Raw genomic sequence first — 19,336 nt, 5'->3', positions numbered from 1 at the left:
TCGATCATTTTCAGAAAAGGAGCTTTGGCACTCAATGTTACCATCACTAGATGTGCCCTTGAAGCAGGAATATTCCTAATTTTTTTAGGCTGCCCTTTGGGGGGAGCTGGAGCTCGAAGTCCCTGCCAGGAAATAGGGCCATCCTTTGGAGTAGTTGTGCTTTGCTGGTGTAAAAAATGACCACATTCATGCCATCCTTTAAAAGGTACCTCTTTAAACAGTCCTGGCTTCCTCCAAAGAATACTGGGAGCTGTTCCCTGATAAAAGTACAGGAGACTTCTGCAATTCCTTTCACAGAACGTCAGGTAATTCTTTATCTCTTTGACATCTGATGGGAGGGCGTTCCACAGGGCGGACGCCACTACCGAGAAGGCCCTCTGTCTGGTTCCCTGTAGCCTCACTTCTCGCAATGAGGGAACCGCCAGAAGGCCCTCAGCGCTGGATCTCAGTGTCCGGGCTGAACGATGGGGGTGGAGACGCTCCTTCAGGTATACAGGACCGAGGCCGTTTAGGGCTTTAAAGGTCAGCACCAACACTTTGAATCGTGCTCGGAAACGTACTGGGAGCCAATGCAGATCTCTCAGATCTCTCAGTGTTATGTGGTCCCGGCGGCCACTCCCAGTCACCAGTCTAGCTGCCGCATTCTGGATTAATTGCAGTTTTAGGCTGCCCTTTGGGGGGAGCTGGAGCTCAAAGTCCCTGCCAAGAAGTAGGGCCATGCTTTGGAGTAGGTGTGCTTTGCTGGTGTAAAAAATGACCACATTCATGCCATCCTTTAAAAGGTACATCTTTAAACAGTCCTGGCTTCCTCCAAAGAATACTGGGAGCTGTTCCCTGATAAAAGTACAGGAGACTTCCGCAGTTCCTTTCACAGAACTGCAGTTTCCAGCGTGGTTTAACAATCAGTCCCACTTTCCAGGGAACTCTGTGCATTGTAGTGTTGTAAACAAAAAATGCCCTTTTCCCTTATCCAAGAGCCCATATAGAGTCCTTACATAGGTTCCTTATTGGTAGGAGAAAATAACAGGCCAACCAGATAATATTGAGAAGCAAAACAGCTAGTAAGCTTGATCTTTATTAATCTGTTGCAACAGGGTGCTCCCCTTACCCGCAGGAGAGAGGAGGGACCCAGAAAAATGGCGTGCAAGGCCTTATAAAAACTTTTGAAATTGCTACCTTGTAGATCAAGACCACCCCCAGAAACATCATACATACATCACAGAAGGGGTGATGTAAGACAACCCCTCAGATACATCACACCTACATCACAGAAAAGAAGGTCTGAAACAGAAATTTGAATATTGTTTTTCTCCTGTTGTTGTTTATCTCCTGTCTGGCAGGTTACTTGATTGGATTGCCTGGAAAGCCTGGCTAGTCTTTTGTAATGATAAATTCTTAGTTCCTGGGCCAGGTCACAGGCTCACACCCTATTCATATCTTAAATGTGTCCTTAAGGCAGGATTTGTGAGGAAAGAGACAATGGGGAAGTTTCCCACTTTGACCTTGCAGAGAAAACATTTGGTCAGCTTAGGAATCAAAATGGTTCCAGGTTGGCCTTCCTGTATGTGCTTCGCTGGTACACTTATGAACATTACCATATATCTAAGACCATAAAATTCCTATCACAGTAGCTGTGTGAGGAGAATAGTAGGAGTCTCTTCACAACCCTCCGCACTTTTACCAAACTACAGCTCCCCGAGTTCTTTGGGGAAAACCAGGACTGTTTAAAGTGGTATTGTACTGTTTTAAGATGGATGGTGGGAATGTGGCCAAACAGGAACCATTCTTTGCAAGCTAATGTGATAGGAATTTTATGGTCTTAGATATATGGCAACGTTCATAACCACACGTACATAGATCAGCACAGGAAAGCCAACCTGGAACCATTTTGATTCCTAAACTGAGCAAATGTTTCTCTGCATGGTCAAAATGGAAAAGTCTCCCCATTGTCTCTTTCCTCACAAATCCTGTCTTAAGGACACATTTAAGATACAAGGTGTGAGCCTGTGACCTGGCTCAGGAAATAAGTATTTTACCACTACAAAAGAATGGCCAGGCTCCCCAGGAAATCCAATCAAGTAACCTGCCAGACAGGAGATAAACAAGGACAAGAGAAAAACAACATTTTAATTTCTGTGATGTAGGTGGGATGTATCTGAGGGGTGGTCTTAGGTTACACCCCTTCTGTGATGTATGCATAATGTTTCTGGGGTTGGTCTTGATCTACATGGTGGCAATTTCAATAGTCTTTATAAGGCCTTGCAGGCCATTGTTCTGGGTCCTCTTCCTCTCCTGCGTGTGAGGGGAGTACCCTGTTGCAACAGATCAATAAAGATCAAGCTTACTAGCTGCTTTGCTTCTCAATATTCTCTGGTTGGCCTCTGTTATTTTCTCCTACCAATAGGGAACCTATGTAAGGACTCTATATGGGCTCTTGGATACCCCATAAGGGAAAAGGGCATATTTTTATTTACAACAGATGGCGACCACGCACGAAGGGACTTTTGGTTACCCGGATTCTGGAAGCGAGGAAGGACTGGTTATCCAGCGCGCACCAGGCAGTTTGCCAGGAGGAATAGCCAGTCTTCCATTGATCCCAGGGTCTGGAAATAACTGGAGGTTCAGCGGGGCTAACCAGAGGAAGCAACGCTTGATCAGGCCGGCCTTAAACAACCAGTCAAGAGATCGTGGGATCACCAGGAACAGTGCATGCGGAAGTGAGTATTAAGTAGGAAACACGGGTAGTGGGTTGGGTTCTCTAAACCACAGCAACCAAAATTCTTTAACTCTTCCTTTTCCCTTCAAATCTAAACTTTCTATTTTTTTCCTCATCTAAAAATTGCCTTCTCCTCCTTTCTGTCCCCTTAATTTCAACACCAGCCCTAGCCCTTCGGAGTATGCCCAGGCAAAAGTTGTGTGTGACTTCTTTCATTTCCCTTCTACAGTCTATATGCTGACCTATTCCTTCGGAGTTTTGCCCAGAAAAAAGGTCGTGCTTTTTCTTCTGTACTGAAAACTATAACTCCCAGGTGCAGCCGCACCTCTGCCATGGCGATCTTTGTTAGAGATGACCTGTGAGCAGAGAAAGCAAGGGCACCTGATTCCTTTCCTTCTTTGTCATTTCTGAGTCCCAATCTGGCAGTGCGCTACGCAAGCGTCCAGTAGGGAACTCTCAGGTTAGATTGTAAGAGGCAGGAGGTTGCTGTGGGCTCCCTGGCTGAGAAATGACCAAAGGGGGGGGTTGAGATCGCTGACCGCACTGTTAGCTTAGTAGCCAGGAAAGGCCAACAGCTGTACCAGCCTAGTAAGTCAGGCCAGACGAACGGCGGTGTGTCACAGTACTAATTCTCGGAGTTGTCCAAATTGAGTCTACTGTGGGTTATTTATTGTGTTTCCTGAAAAGTGGGGATAAAACCCCGGCTGCAGTATAAAAGTAAAAGCTAGCGCTATTAAAATTCTTAAAATGGGTGCACCTCAATCAAAAGAAATGAACCTGCAGACTCCTGATGGGAAAGAAGCCCAGTTGGTGCTTATTTCTGGCCTGGACTCTGACAGTCCCCTTCAATTTGTGTTTAAGAAACATTTTTCCTGTGTTTAAATTGTACTTAGGTAACATCCAGCAGCTGCTTATCTTAAATGTGCCATCTAAAATAAAAATGCAAGCTTGCTCCAAAATTTTAAATCGTAAGAAAGCCATGTTGGGCCTTATCAATCTTAAACAAGACAAAAATGAGAATGAAGTGTTTGTTATTTGTTATGTTTTATATATATATATAAATATAAATGTTATTTGAGAGAGGCTCAAAAGAGTCTTCCTCCTTGTATGTACTTCATTAAGCATATGCCTATGAAAGTATGGTCTTCCTTCTAAGAAAAATATCTGAGTCCAGTTTTAACTTTGATTTGGTTGGACAGAAGAGTTATTGTAAGGCTCCTGATATCAGTCTCTATAAGACTTCCTGGCCTCTTTTCTTAGAAAATGCCCCCCCTTATTTCATTCTGTCTCTTTCAGGGGTTTTTTCTTCTTACTTCTGTGCCAGGTAATTTTACACCCGAGTAAGCTTCCTTTAAAGGAAACTGCAAAGGGGGGGGGGCATAGATTAGGCTTACTATTCCTCTGCAAATTCAGGAAAAATTGTCACTTTTGTATTCCTTTTAAATCAAATCTATGGCTCTTTTAACTATGCTTTATAAGAGATCCTCTCCCTATCTTAGGAAAAATGTTCACTTCAATCTTCCTTTAAAGATCATTTGTCTAGGAACTTGCACTCTAAGGAACTTGCATGTCTAAGGAAGTAAACTCAAACTAGTCTCAAGATCTGCTAAAAGGGTTCTGTATAAAGTTGGGTACTTTTATTTTCCTCTTCCTTAGTACATGATAGGCGCATGGCTTGTGATAGGCGCATGGCTTGTGGTCTCTTCCCCAGTTGTGTCTGTGTACATAAGTATGTGCATGTTTCTGGTAGTACAAATCTTGCTATGAACCCTGTATTTTAGGGTTGGACTAGATGACCCCAGGTCCCTTTCAACTTTCCCAATTTTTGGCTGATGAGTTGAAATTTAGCCCAGATTTGCTCTTTGTTTTTTAAAGGTGAGAGGTGAAAGCCGTGATGTTTTGAAGCAGAACTGGTGATATCAGGCATTTAAGTGATTACAGTGTTTATCATTTTGTCTATTATTTACAAAAATCAGACTTAAAAGTCTACTCAAAGTTTAAGCACATACAAATTCATATAATCAAGTAGAATGAGCCTTGAAATATAATTGAGTAGCCTTGACCATCCTGTAAATAAAGGGCAGGAAAATTTTGTCTGCAAATGGTAAGGCTGAAATGACTGAGAATGTTAAAAATCTTATGAATTCTGACTCTCTGGCCATTTTTTCCCATATATAAGGGCGTGGCAGATTGTTCCGCGAATGGCCAGAGGGATATTAGCCCTTTCCTGTACATAAAGGAAGGAGTCCCTTTGCTTGGGTGAATACTTAAATTGCTAGCTTTGGTGAATACTTGAATTGCTGAGTTTCTCTTTTTTGTTTTAAAATCTAACCCTATTTTTAAAATCTACTCCTTACCCTTCACTTCCCTTATTCAAATTCTAATTTAGCCAAAAGATGCAACATTTTCAATAGTATAAAAGGTTTGCTAAGACATGAACTCTGCACATGCACAGAGGCTAGATCAGCTTAAAAAAGAGAGAGAGGGGGGGAAGGAGGGGGGAAAGAAGGGGGGAGAGGAGGTTTGCAGAGCGTGTGCTTGCTGGGAGAAACCTATCCAAATTTCCTTATGTAAAACTTGGAACCATTGAGGGAAATCACCCTTAATGTGTCTTTTGCTCCAAGGGCTACTTAATCAAGAGGTTGCCAAGTTTCAAATCTAACATGCCAAATTCTTTTCACAGGTAAATATCAAAGCACTCCCACTGTGAGTTCCTCTCTTGAGTAGTTTGCCTCCCCAATGGGATTTAAGTTTTATAACAGTTTGTGTGTGTGTGTGTGTGTGTGTGTGTGTGTGCCTATGCATTTTAGGAACAGCATTTCCTGACTGACTTCTCACATGAAATAATTTTCCCTTTTAACAGGATATGTGAACCCCATTAACAAAGTGTTTGTCCCTTCTTTTCTGCCACAGCACGAATGATAATGAGGGGATGCAAACAGTGATTTAAATACTCTATAAAAAGTAATTGCATTTGTATTTCTTTTCGTCTTTCTTCCCTTAAAGCCAAACAGTCACTTTCTTTCTGTTCAGCAAAACAAGTCTGAATCCCTGCTATATTAGTTTATTTCCCTCTATCTCTTTGTGGCTTTGACACTTTTTTAGGTTACAAATAATCTGTTCATTTATTAATCAGTTTTTCATTGGGTTGTTAGAATGCCAAAACAGATTACTTCAGGTTACTTCAGGTTTCTTAAAAAAATTGTATGTCTTAGCATTTATTTTTTGGTTCCTCATAGGTCATTGTGTGTGTGTGTGTGAGAGAGAGAGACTTTGGGGACATGTCCATCACATGTTGAAAGTCATTTTCATCAAGTTCTACTTATCAGATAGCACATGCTGAATTTTAAGCCTTTTTCCATTGTTTTCCCATTTTTTAGTCCAGTAGTAATCTGTGTTGTTTTGATAATATCTTTGTATTATTTAATAACAATTCTTTTCTGAATCTGATGCCTTTCTTGTATTGTTTATAGTTCTCTTTCTCTACATGTGGAGTAATTTTTTACTTTATATGAAATAAAAAACCTAAATGAAGGAAAGCAAACAAACTTAGCAGATAATAACAGTAATTATATGAAAATGTGATAATAATAAAATAAGTAAAATGCTTAACGTGCTAAGATAACTCAAGGAGATTTGGGGGGGCTTTTGCCTCTTCCTTTTCTAACTCTGTCTTAAGTCCCCCCCCCAAAAAAAACCCTGCCCCCTTACAGGATATCACTTCTACAGATGTGCAATGATGAAAAAGCAGCAACAACCCCTCAACTCAGTTCTTCGCCATCACAAGACCTGCTACAACAGTTTTTAAAATGCCCACAGCTATCTCTTTCAAAGTATATAGACTGACGGGGGAGTGGGGCTGACAAAGGGGGGAGGAGTTGAATTACAAGGACATTTTTTCACTTTTGAACCTCAAGAATGCGCTCCAGCATTGAGAATATACATGCGTAGAAGATCACAATTGTCTCAAGATATACAACTGATATTTAATTAGTTTTTTTTGTATTATGTATTATTATGTAGGAATGTTGAAATGTGTCTGACAGTGTGTTATTTCCACAAAGGGGGGGGCTATTTTTTCTGTGTAATTGTTTTTATGTTTAATGTCTTATTCCTTACACCCCAGTGGAGGATTCTCATACATTTTATGCGTTCTAATAGACCAGACTATTGTATAGTCCAATGTTTAGATTGTCCCACCTGGCACTATGCCAACCTTTCCTACCCATTTTAAAATGTGCTAAAACTCTCTTTACCAAGGAGAAGCTTCTAAGATACATGAAGGTGTATATTCTTTGGTTTAGCAGGAATGATCCCTTATAGAGTTAAATTGACTTATTTGGAGACGTGCCCTTTTAAAGAATGGTTTTCTTTTAACAGATTGGTTTGAAAAGTTGAGAACCATGGGGCAAGATAAATTCAAATTGGACTCAGTTTGAATTGGGCAAGTGTATCCAGGCTGCAATTAGCTTTTTGGTCCTTTAAGTGCAAGTGAGCAACTTCCCATGAGTGCAAGACCAACGCCAATAAAATAAAATCCCATAGAAAGGCCAAGGCAAAGACATCTCTCTCATGATATGTCCAAACCTGTGGCAGCTATGGTGAGTGCCAGGCGACATGGTTAAATGAAAGCCCCGAGGGGATTCAACAGACAGGATGTGTTGCTGTAGCACTATGCCGGTGTGAGACCACAGAAGAGCTACCTTGACACCTGAGAACACAAAAATGGCGGGGGGCAAAGCAAACTGCATTTTTCAGTCATTAGTGGACCTTCCTGCTAAATGTAAAGCATAGCCACTATTGAGAAAATGTTTCTCACAAGAGCTAGAATGCCACAAGTAATTTAGTAACAAAATGCAACATATGTTATTTTTATATGATATATTTATACAAAGGCATCCATTTACAACATACGATGTTATTATTTGTGGGGCAAAAATTTTTAAGAAAAATTCTAGCCCCAAAGGGGGGATAATGTGATAGGAATTTTATGGTCTTAGATATATGGCAACGTTCATAACCACACGTACATAGATCAGCACAGGAAAGCCAACCTGGAACCATTTTGATTCCTAAACTGAGCAAATGTTTCTCTGCATGGTCAAAATGGAAAAGTCTCCCCATTGTCTCTTTCCTCACAAATCCTGTCTTAAGGACACATTTAAGATACAAGGTGTGAGCCTGTGACCTGGCTCAGGAAATAAGTATTTTACCACTACAAAAGAATGGCCAGGCTCCCCAGGAAATCCAATCAAGTAACCTGCCAGACAGGAGATAAACAAGGACAAGAGAAAAACAACATTTTAATTTCTGTGATGTAGGTGGGATGTATCTGAGGGGTGGTCTTAGGTTACACCCCTTCTGTGATGTATGCATAATGTTTCTGGGGTTGGTCTTGATCTACATGGTGGCAATTTCAATAGTCTTTATAAGGCCTTGCAGGCCATTGTTCTGGGTCCTCTTCCTCTCCTGCGTGTGAGGGGAGTACCCTGTTGCAACAGATCAATAAAGATCAAGCTTACTAGCTGCTTTGCTTCTCAATATTCTCTGGTTGGCCTCTGTTATTTTCTCCTACCAATAGGGAACCTATGTAAGGACTCTATATGGGCTCTTGGATACCCCATAAGGGAAAAGGGCATATTTTTATTTACAACACTAACGTGATCCAAGACTCGCCCACACTACTTCTCCTATGTCTTCCACTTGTCTCATGCTTAAATCCTTGGGTCAGAGGAGTTTTTTGTTTCACTTTTCTTGGGGAAACCCATTAAGGTAAAGGTAAAGGGACCCCTGACCATTAGGTCCAGTCGTGACCGACTCTGGGGTTGCGACACTCATCTCACTTTATTGGCCAATGGAGCCGCTTCTGGCGAACCAGAGCATCACACGGAAATGCCGTTTACCTTCCCTCCAGAGCGGTACCTATTTATCTACTTGCACTTTGACGTGCTTTCGAATTGCTGGGTTGGCAGGAGCAGGGACCGAGCAACAGGAGCTCACCCCCTCACAGAGATTCAAACCGCCGACCTTCTGATCAGCAAGTCCTAGGCTCTGTGGTTTAACCCACAGTGCCACCCGCGTCTCTTATTTACCACTGCATCAGAATGAATGGGGTTTGTTGCGATTCACTGTTAAACAGCCAGGTTTACCCAGGAAAAACAGGAGGGTAAATGAAAACCCTTCCACGCTGATGCCCAGAAAAGAAAGGTCCATCAGAAGTGTGTAAGAGCCCTTATTTGGAGCTGAAGTTTTGATGGACTAGAGAAGCCCCTTCATCATTTACAGGGACTGCAGGGATATGCAGACAGAGGGTGTATTGAAGCTTTGGTCCTCTGGATGTTACTGAATTACAACTCCCATCAGCCCCAGCCAGGGATGGTGGGTGTTGTAGTCCAGCACCATCCAGGGGGCCCCAAACTTCCACCGCACCCAGCGTTTATTTCATTCGTTCATTTTAATAACTTATATACCACTTCTTGTTTATTCGTTTAGTCATGTCCGCCTCTTCGTGACCCCCTGGACCAGAGCACGCCAGGCACTCCTGTCTTCCACTGCCTCCCGCAGTTTAGTCAAACTCATGCTGGTAGCTTCGAGAACACTGTCCAACCATCTCGTCCTCTATCGCCCCTTCTCCTGTGCCCTCCATCTTTCCCAACATCAGGGTTTTTTCCAGGGAGTCTTCTCTTCTCATGAGGTGGCCAAAGTATTGGAGCCTCAGCTTCATGATCTGTCCTTCCAGTGAGCACACAGGGCTGATTTCCTTCAGAATGGATAGGTTGGATCTTCTTGCAGTCCATGGGACTCTCAAGAGTCTCCTCCAGCAACATAATTCAAAAGCATCCATTCTTCGGCAATCAGCCTTCTTTATGGTCCAGCTCTCACTTCCATACATCACTACTGGGAAAACTGTAGCTTTAACTATACGGGCCTATCTTGGCCAGGTGATGTCTCTGCTTTTTAAGATGCTGTCTAGGTTTATCATTACTTTTGTCCCAAAAAGCAGGCGTCTTTTAATTTTGTGGCTGCTGTCACCATCTGCAGTGATCATGGAGCCCAAGAAAGTGAAATCTCTCACTGCCTCCATTTCTTCCCCATCTCTTTGCCAGGAGGTGATGGGCCCAGTGGCCATGATGTTAGTTTTTTTGATGTTGAGCTTCAAACCATATTTTGCGCTCTCCTCTTTCACCCTCATTAAAAGGTTCTTTAATTCCTCCTCACTTTCTGCCATCAAGGTTGTGTCATCTGCATATCTGAGGTCGTTGATATTTCTTCCGGCAATCTTAATTCCGTCTAGGGATTCATCCAGCCCAGCCTTTCACATTATGAATTCTGCATATAAGTTAAATAAGCAAGAAGACAATATACAGCCTACTCATACTCCTTTCCCAATTTTGAACCAATCAGTTGTTCCATATCCAGTTCTAACTTTAGCTTCTTGTCCCAAATAGAGATTTCTCAGGAGACAGATGAGGTGATCAGGCACTCCCATTTCTTTAAGAACTTGCCAAAGTTTGCTGTGGTCGACACAGTCAAAGGCATTTTCATAGTCAACGAAGGAGAAGTAGATGTCTTTCTGGAACTCTCTAGCTTTCTCCGTAATCCAGCGCACTGCCTTGCTGTGGCAAAGGAGCTTAAATAACTCAGAGAAGCTATGAGCTATGCCATGCAGGGCCATGGTCTGATAGACAAGTCACAGTGGAGAGTTTTGACCAAACGTGATCCAGGAACTGGCAAGCCACTCCAGTATCCCTGCCAAGAAAACTCCATGGACAAAGACAACAGGCATATACAGTGATACCTTGGGTTACATACGCTTCTGGTTACATACGCTTCACGTTAGACTCCGCTAACCCAGAAATAGTACCGTGCCTCAGGATGAGAACAGAAATCGTGCTCTGGTGGCGCGGCAGCAGCAGGAGGCCCCATTAGCTAAAGTGGTGCTTCAGGTTAAGAACAGTTTCAGGTTAAGAACGGACCTCCGGAACGAATTAAGTACGTAACCAGAGGTCCAACTGTTCCACTTAGTACAACAAAATATCGAAGTGGTTCACACAATGTACAATGATGCCATCACACAAAAAGGAACGGCAGAGCATCAAAATGCAATTAGAACCCATTAAGCAAAACATTAATACATTCATAGGGAAATAATGCCCGTGGTCTATTACAATGCTTCTATAAAAAAAGGCCTAGTGCCCATGTTTAAACCCTAAACTGTGTTTAATCTTAACTGCAGCTTGTTTCTTGCAAACAGTATAGAAAAAAATACAACCATATATAGATGGGGGTTATGTTATAGTGTATGGAGGAAGCCTGTTTAACGTGAGGCCCTTCCTCATAGCTCTCTGGGTGTGGGAATCTTCCTAATATCTCGGGGTGTCTCTGCTACATATCCTATATTCTCTTACAGAGTTGGGAAACCTGTATCTGTGAACCATGGGGAACCAATGCCACAAGAAACCTGACTGGGAAGACCAGGAACTCGTTAATGAAGTGATACACTCTTTGGAGGTGAAGTAATCAAGAACTAAAGGCCAATGGCCCATCTAGTCCAGCATCCTGGTCTCCCAGTGGCCAAACAGGGGAACAAGAGCCCTCTCCTCTTCTGTGGTCTCCCCACACTCGTATTAAGAAAAAAATACCAGCTCTAAGTGTGGGAGCAGGGGACAGCCATCATGGCTAGTAGTCATTGATAGACTTCTCCTCCATGAATATGTCCAAGAATATTTTCAAGCCATCCAAGTTGGTGGCCATTTAGTTCCCATTTGCTAGTGTGCTGCCAGGGGGTGGGAGTGGGGCCAGGGGCTGAGTTATTTGTCCCTCTAATGCTTGAGAAGGAGATGTGCAGGCCACAATAGATTAGATAAGGTTGCCTCTTCCATATGGTCTGTCTAGTCTTCAGCCTATTCTTCAGCAAGGGACTCCACATGTGATGTATTCAGGGCCTGGCGGTCCTGGGGAGCCCTGGGGGCGCCCGTCTCAAAACAGCTACTATGGTGGGTGGGACAAGCAAGAACTTTTAGGGGGTGTTAATATTGTGAGCCCCTCCATCAGAGGCACAGGTTGAATAGATGTGTAAATAAACTACCGATCATTAAGATACCACACTCTCAGCTGTCCCTCATTTTGAGGAAACCGAACCCTCTGTAAGCTCCTGGAAACCTGGTATACCACACTATTTGGAGATTGGGTGTGTGTGCAATAAATGGGTATACTTTAAATGTGTCGTATGTAAACAAGCACATCCCTGATTTCTCACTTGTGGAACGTGAGTGAAAGATAGAGCTGATGGGGGCAGTTGCTCCAGCTTGAACAATAGGCTCCTATTGAAATTATTCCTTTCTTCTGTTTCAGGGGATATTGGAGGAGGAAGAGGCGGCTGCAAATTTCTTCACTGCAGGCCAGGCTCCATCTTCAGTTGAGCAGAGGCAGCTGCAGAATGAAACCCAGGAGGAAGGTGATGATGATGATTGGGAGGTGGCTGCAAATTTCTTCAATGCAGGCCAGGCTCCATCTTCAGTTGAGCAGAGGCAGCTGCAGAATGAAACCCAGGAGGAAGGTGATGATGATGATTGGGAGGTGGCTGCAAATTTCTTCAATGCAGGCCAGGCTCCATCTTCAGTTGAGCAGAGGCAGCTGCAGAATGAAATCCAGGAGGAAGGTGATGATGATGATTGGGAGGTGGCTGCAAATTTCCTCACTGCAGGCCATGCTCCATCTTCAGTTGAGCAGAGGCACCTGCAGAATGAAACCCAGGAAGAACAGGATGATGGGGAGGGTAGGATTTGGGGTAAGTTCAGACTCCCCCTATCCTGCTATATGTGCCAAACCCACTCACCCCTTTGCCCTTTCCCCACACCTGACTAAAGGCCTCCTTTGATTTCTCACCCCCTTGCATATGCTTCCCCAGCTCACCTGGGCTGGCCAGCTGTTCCACATGCTTCGGTTGGCATGGCCACCTACTGGTCACCACATGAACTGCAGAGCGTGACAATACCTTACATTCTTATTTATCTAGGAAGGGGAGAAAACCAGGAATTGTGCCAATGCATTCACAATAAGTGATTTTGTTTCATAAGAAAATAAATCCCTGTCCCAGGTTATACAAGGTCTGGTGTCCTAATTGTTCTGCCAGAGCATGCAAACCAGCAAACATCAAATTTCAGCAGTATACTGTTGTTTAATTCCAGTAAACTAATTCTGAAGCCATTAATATTCCCTTCACTCTCTTAAACTCCTGCTTTACGGGAAAAAGAAAAATCTGCTGGTCAAGGTGTCTTTCGGCAGCATATTCTAACAGACAAAGGGGAAATAAATAAGTCGCACTATGGGAACAATTTTAATGAATTCAATGACACCACAACACATTTAGGGGAGAGCCAAAGGATGGCTTGCTTCTCCTTTGCTGACCCATAAAGTATTTCTCGCCTTTATTTCAGCAGGTGATACACAGGTAACTGAGAAAGGAGGACAATGTTGTGTGATATCTTCAATGGGGCCTGAGCACAAAGAGGTAAACGGGAAGGGTATACAGGAAACTCAGGTGGAAGAGAGACCCTACCAATGCAGCCAATGTGGAAAAAGCTTCAAATACAAGTCAAAACTTCATCGACACCAAATAGTTCACACAGGAGAGGCCCCCTATATATGTAAGCAGTGTGGGAAAAGCTATAAGAACAAGGCGTCCCTTGTTCTGCATGAAAGAAGTCACACGGGAGAGAAGCCCTATAAATGTGAGGTGTGTGATAAAAGCTTCAGGTACAAGCCAAACCTTGCCCTACACCAACTCGAGACCCATGGACGACATAGGGTTGCCTCTTCCATATTGTTTCATCTCAACAAGGGATTCCACATGTCTTCAGGGTCTGGAGGTCCTGGAGAGCGCTGGGGGCGCCCGCCTCAAAATAGCTGCTATGGCGGGTTAGAGAAGCAAGGCCCTTTGGGGGGCATTAAAGCTGTGAGCCCCTCCATCGGAGCTCAGGTTGCTTAGATGTGTAAATAAACCATTTATCATCGAGATACCACAGTCTCAGCTGTCCCTCATTCTGAGAAAACTGAGCCCTCGGTAAGGGCATGGAACCCCTGGGAATACCGCACCACTTGGCGACTGGGTGTGTGTGCAATAAATGGGCACGCCTTAAATGTGTGGTGTGAACAAACGCAGCCCTAACTTCTCACTTGCAGAGGGTGAGTGAAAAAGATGGTGTGGACTGTTGCTCCAGCTGTTGAAAGGATTCCTTTCTGCTGTTTCAGTTGATACCGGAGGAGAAGGAAGAGGAGCCTGCAAATCTCCCTGATGCAGGCCAGGCTCCAGTTTTACTTGAGCAGAGGCAGCTGCAGAAGGAAAACGAGGAGAATGAGGAGGGCAGGATTGTAGGCAAGTTCCGTCCTCCCCTACCCCATTGCCCTCCCCCCCCACTTGACTAAAGCCCCACCCGTTGAAATCTCACCTCCTTGCATACCCCCCCCCCCGCAGTTCCCCTGGGCCAGCCACCTGTTCCTCATGCTTTGGTTGGCATGGCCACCTACTGGTCACCACATGAACTGCAGAGCGTGAAAATACCTTCCGTTCTTATGTACGGTATCTACGACGGCAAGATAATCTGGAATTGTGCCAATGCATTCAGAATACCTGATTACCTTCCATAAGAAAATAAAGCCCTGTCTTGGGTTAGACAAGGACGTGGATCCTAATTGTTCCACCAGAGCACACAAACCAACAAACACATCAAACTTCAGTAGTATAAAAACGTTAAAGGGACCCCTGACCATTAGGTCCAGTCGTGACCGACTCTGGGGTTGCGGCGCTCATCTCGCTTTATTGGCCGAGGGAGCCGGCGTGCTTTCGAACTAGTAGGTTGGCAGGAGCAGGGACTGAACAACAGGAGCTCACCACATCGCAGGGATTCGAACCACTGACCTTCTGATCGGCAAGGTCTGGGCTCTGTGGTTTAACCCACAGTGCCACCCGCATAGACTGTTGTTTAATTCCAGTAAACTACCGGTCATTCTTAAACCATTAATATTTCCTTCAATCTCTTAAGCTCCTGCTTAAGAGAAAGATCTGGGCAAGGTGTCTTTCAGAAACATATTCTAACAGACATAGGGGAAATAAATAACTTGCACTATAGGAGATAGCCAATTTCAATGAATGAAATGACACATTTAGTGGAGAGCCAACGGAAGCTTTCTTTCTCCTCTGGGGTCCCATCAAGAAATTTTCCCCCTTTATTTCAGCAGATGATGTGCAGGTAACTGAGAATGAAGGAGAACGTTGTGCGATGTTCTCAACGGGGCCTGAGCACAAAGAGATGAATGAGAATGTTATACAGGGAACTCAGGTGGAAGAGATCCTATCAATGCAGCCGATGTGGAAAAAGCTTCAAAAACAAGTCAAACTTTTATGCACACCAAAGAGTTCACACAGGAGAGGCCCCCTATTTATGTATGTGGTGTGGGAAAAGCTATAAGAACAAGACGTCCCTTGTTATGCATGAAAGAAGTCACACGGGAGAGAAGCCCTATAAATGTGAGGAATGTGGAAGAAGCTTCAGTCGTAAGTCAGTCCTTGCCATACACCAAGTAACCCACACTAAAGAGAAGCCTTATAAATGTCCAGAATGCGGGAAGAGCTTCAGTAAAAAGTTCAACTTGAACGTACACCAGAGAACCCACACAGGGGAGAGGCCATACAAATGCTCAGAATGTGGCAAGAGTTACCTTACTCAACCCAACCTTACAGTGCATCAAAGAATCCACACGGAAGAGAAGCCTTATAAATGCTCAGAATGTGGGCAGAGCTTCGGTCAAAAGAGCAATTTGAAAGTACACCAGAGAACCCACACCAAAGAGAAGCCTTATAAATGCTCAAAATGTGGGCAGAGCTTCGATAGTAGCATACATCTCAACGCACACCAGAGAACCCATGAAGTGGAGAAAACATACAAATGCTCGGAATGCGGAGAGAGCTTCAGGTGCAGCACCTCCCTTATGGAACATCAGAGAATTCATAGAGGAGAGGAGCCAGATTTTGACCTCAGCCATGCTTCTGAACCAAGTCTTGTTGAACAAAATGTAACCCACCCTGAAAAGAAATGTTTCGTATGTTCCATTTGTTCTAGAACATTTGGGTGCAGCGGAAGCCTTGGGTTACACCAACTGAAGCATAAAAAGGAGACATCGCAGAGCTTCTCAGGCTGAAGCAAGACCCTTTTTTAAAATATCTAATTAATCAGCACAAGACAATTTCCACTCATTAACCCACAAGTGTGGGGAAAGCTTTTATGATAGCGCACTCATTTCACGTCAGTTTAATCGGCACAAGACAGCAATGGAGAGGCAGAGAAATGTTGCACATGCTTCTGTTTCTCCATTCTTCTACTTCAGTGTATTACTCCAATAAGCATTACTTCTTTTTAAATGCATGTTTTACTTGACACTTGCTTCTATAAGTATTTTAATGTGTTTGCTGTATTCACGAATAAATTTTGTATGTTTTTACCCCTTTTGCTTCTCTTTTTATTACTTTCTCATCACACATGGCTGTAAAACCTCTGGCCTGTGGGCCAATCTGTCATCCCCAAGCCATGCCTTCTTATTTTTAATGTTCCTATGTGGAAAATATATATGAAAATAAATTTTGGATTTAAATTTTAAAAGAGAACAGGAAGGCTAGAAATCAAAATGCAAGAGGAGAGAGGGGGAATCTATCTCATCTGCCTCGTTGCTGGTCTTGGCTCAGTTTTCCTCCCTGTGAACTTCATTTCCCAGCAGCCTTTGCAAATCCCTCAGAAACAATCAGCAGCTGGCCCCATTTACCTGAGCATGAGCACAGCTGGGGGAGATGAAGTCTGGGATGCAAGAGGCGAGTCCTAAATTCAGCACCACCTGTCTAGAGCTCAAGAGAAAACATCATGGGATCTTGTAGGACAAGCTTAACATAGAGTTCCCAATTCTGCTCTGCTTCTTGGCGCTGACATCCTAGTTTTTAATCTTCCACCCCCAGAGTGAGTGCTGCATTGGGGCTGAATAGTAGACCCATTTTCCTTTCTACTTTCCTGGGTGAGTTGAAGGGATTCTTTCATTTCTCCAGAGGAGAATGGAAGATGAATCTGGGAGGTGCCTGGTGGTGGGACTGGAATTTTGTGAGGACAGTGTTGTTCCAACAGGCAACAGACTTTGGTTCAAACCCACAATATTAAGAAGAAAAGGGCTTTATTCTATAGGTTTCCAAACTTTGCATGTTGGTGACAACGCCTTTTATACATGCATCATTTTTCGACGCAGCAATTCAGTTTTTCTAGCAAACTGCAGGTTAAACTAACCCCTTTCCAGCCCCAGGAGGAGGATGGGGAGAATTCGCACCATATACCTACATACTTCAGCCAGCACATTATTGTGTGGCAACACAGAGTTTAGAAAGCTCTGGGTTAATGCATCTGGGAGTGGGAGGCGGAAGGAGGGGCTTTCCCAAGTTTACTTTCAGTTTCAGTTTCAGTTTCCCTTCTTTCTTCCTTGATTATCTTCCGTAAAGGAACTTTTGCATTCAATGTTTCTTTATTTGGAGGTGTCCTTGAAGCAGGAATATTAGGTTTGGAGACCACACTGCTGGGGAGCTGGACCTTAAAGTCCCTGCCAGGAAGCAGCAGCATCCTTAGGAGTAGGTGAACTTTGCCGGTGTAAAAAAAAAATGACCTCAATAATGCCATACTTTTAAAGGTATCTCTTTAAACAGTCCTGGCTCCCTCCAAGCATTCTTTCATTCATTCATTTTACTAACGTATATACCACTTGGTACAGCAAAATACTGAAGCAGTTCACACAAAGTACAATGATCGCATCACAAGACAAAAGCAAGTACAGAGTGTCAAAATACAGTAAGAACCAATCAATCAAAACATTAAGACTGGAATAATCCCTGTGGTCTATTACACAGCTTCTTTAGAAAAAGGCATAGGGCCCATATTTAAACCCGTATTTGCGGTTGATCTTAACTACTGCTTGTTGCTTGCAGACTGTATAGAAAAGAATACATTCACAAATAGATGGGGGTCACGGTGTAGTGTTTGGAGGAAATCTGCTTAATGCATGCATCCCCAAACTTGGCTCTCGAGATGTTTTTGGGACTACAATTCCCATCATCCCTGACCACTGGTCCTGTTAGCTAGGGGTGGTGGGAGTTGTAGTCCCAAAACATCTGGAGGGCCAAGTTTGGGGATGCAAGGCTTAACACGAGCCCTTCCTCATAGCTCTCTGGGTGTGGGAATATCCCTAATATCTTGGGTGTCTCCGTTACATATCCCGCATTCTCTTACAGAGTTGAGAGACCTGTATCTGTGACCCATGGAGGACAATGACTCTATGAATCCTCACTGGCAGTGCTTTTTTGCGGGGGACGCAGAGGTACGCATACCCCTAAACATTTTGTGAATCCAAGTCTGGCCTCATTACGGGGCAGTATTTCAATATGAGTAGGAAAATGAAAGTACCCCTAAACATTTTTCAAGGAAAAAAGCACTGCTTACTGGTATGAGGAACCAGTGGCCGTCGAAGTCATGCTCTCCTTCCAGGTGAAATAATTAGGAAGCAGAGGCCAATCGCCCATCTAGTCCAGCATCCTGTTTTCTCAGTGGCCAAACTGATGCCTGTGGGGAAACATACAAGCACAAGAGCTCTCTCCTCTTCTGTGGTCCCCCAAAACTCATATTCAGACACATTACCTCCTCTGACTGAGGAGACAGAACAGAGCCGTCATAGCTACTAGCTGTTGACAGCCTTCACTTCCATGAAAATAATGATGATGATGATGATGATGATGATGATGATAATTTATCTGGCTTGGGTTCCCCAGCCCCTCTTGGAGGCTTCCAACAAAGTTTAAAAATACATTACAATGTCACACATTAAAAACCTCCCTAAACAGGGCTGCCTTCAGATGTCTTCTAAATGTCAGGTACTTGTTTATCACTTTGACATCTGATGGGAGGGCGTTCCACAGGGCAGGCGCCACTACCGAGAAGGCCCTCTGCCTGCTTCCCTGTAGCTTTGCTTCTCGCAATGAGGGAACCGCCAGGAGGTCCTCAGCCTTGGACCTCAGTGTCCGGGCAGAACGATGGGGGTGGAGACGCTCCTTCAGGTATACTGGGCTGAGGCCAATCATATTTTAAAGGGATCTAAATTGGTGGGCATTTAGTTACCACTGGCTATTAGAGGGTTGGTTGTGGAGCCAAGGGTTGAGCTCTGCAGCAGACCCACCCACTTACTACCAATTAATAGTGGGGTGGACTCACCCCACTAACTTACCAGATGTCCCCATTTCCTGGGGACAGTCCCCAGATTTACAAATCAGTCCCCTGACAAAATCCTATCATTCCTATTGAAATTGATGCCCCCGGATTCATTGAAAAAAATCTGGCAATCTTATGCTAACTGCCCCCCATTAAATATAGCACACACTCTTCACTGAATGCCAATGGCACAAATTTCTACAATTAAGCAGAGTTTGTCTTGTGAGGGTCTAGTGTGAGGGAAAACGTAGTAGATTAGAGTCTCGGGCAGCACTTGCTCAAACACACATAAAAAGTTCTATTAAACTAAAAGAAGTTTGTGAAATAAAGCGGG

General features: G+C 43.8%; 1 long non-coding RNA gene across 6 annotated transcripts in view; it reads right to left on the bottom strand.

Annotated features, from left to right (window-relative positions):
- LOC310838207 overlaps positions 1-19,336 on the bottom strand; it is a 45,339-nt gene that overhangs the window by 16,201 nt on the left and 9,802 nt on the right. For 3 of the 6 annotated variants that reach the window (XR_014560800.1, XR_014560804.1, XR_014560805.1), the window contains one exon: positions 17,959-18,444. This is a non-coding gene — a long non-coding RNA (uncharacterized lncRNA). Of the gene's footprint in view, positions 1-13,857; positions 14,051-17,320; positions 17,385-17,958; positions 18,445-19,336 lie in introns of those variants that run through there. The other 3 variants (XR_014560802.1, XR_014560803.1, XR_014560801.1) reach the window with 3 other exon arrangements.

Source organism: Podarcis gaigeae, assembly GCF_964106915.1.
Source record: "Podarcis gaigeae genome assembly, chromosome: 2".
NCBI classification, from domain to species: Eukaryota; Metazoa; Chordata; class Lepidosauria; order Squamata; family Lacertidae; genus Podarcis; species Podarcis gaigeae.
Note: the sequence above shows the minus strand (reverse complement) of the source record. Positions and strands in the feature narration are given on the sequence as shown.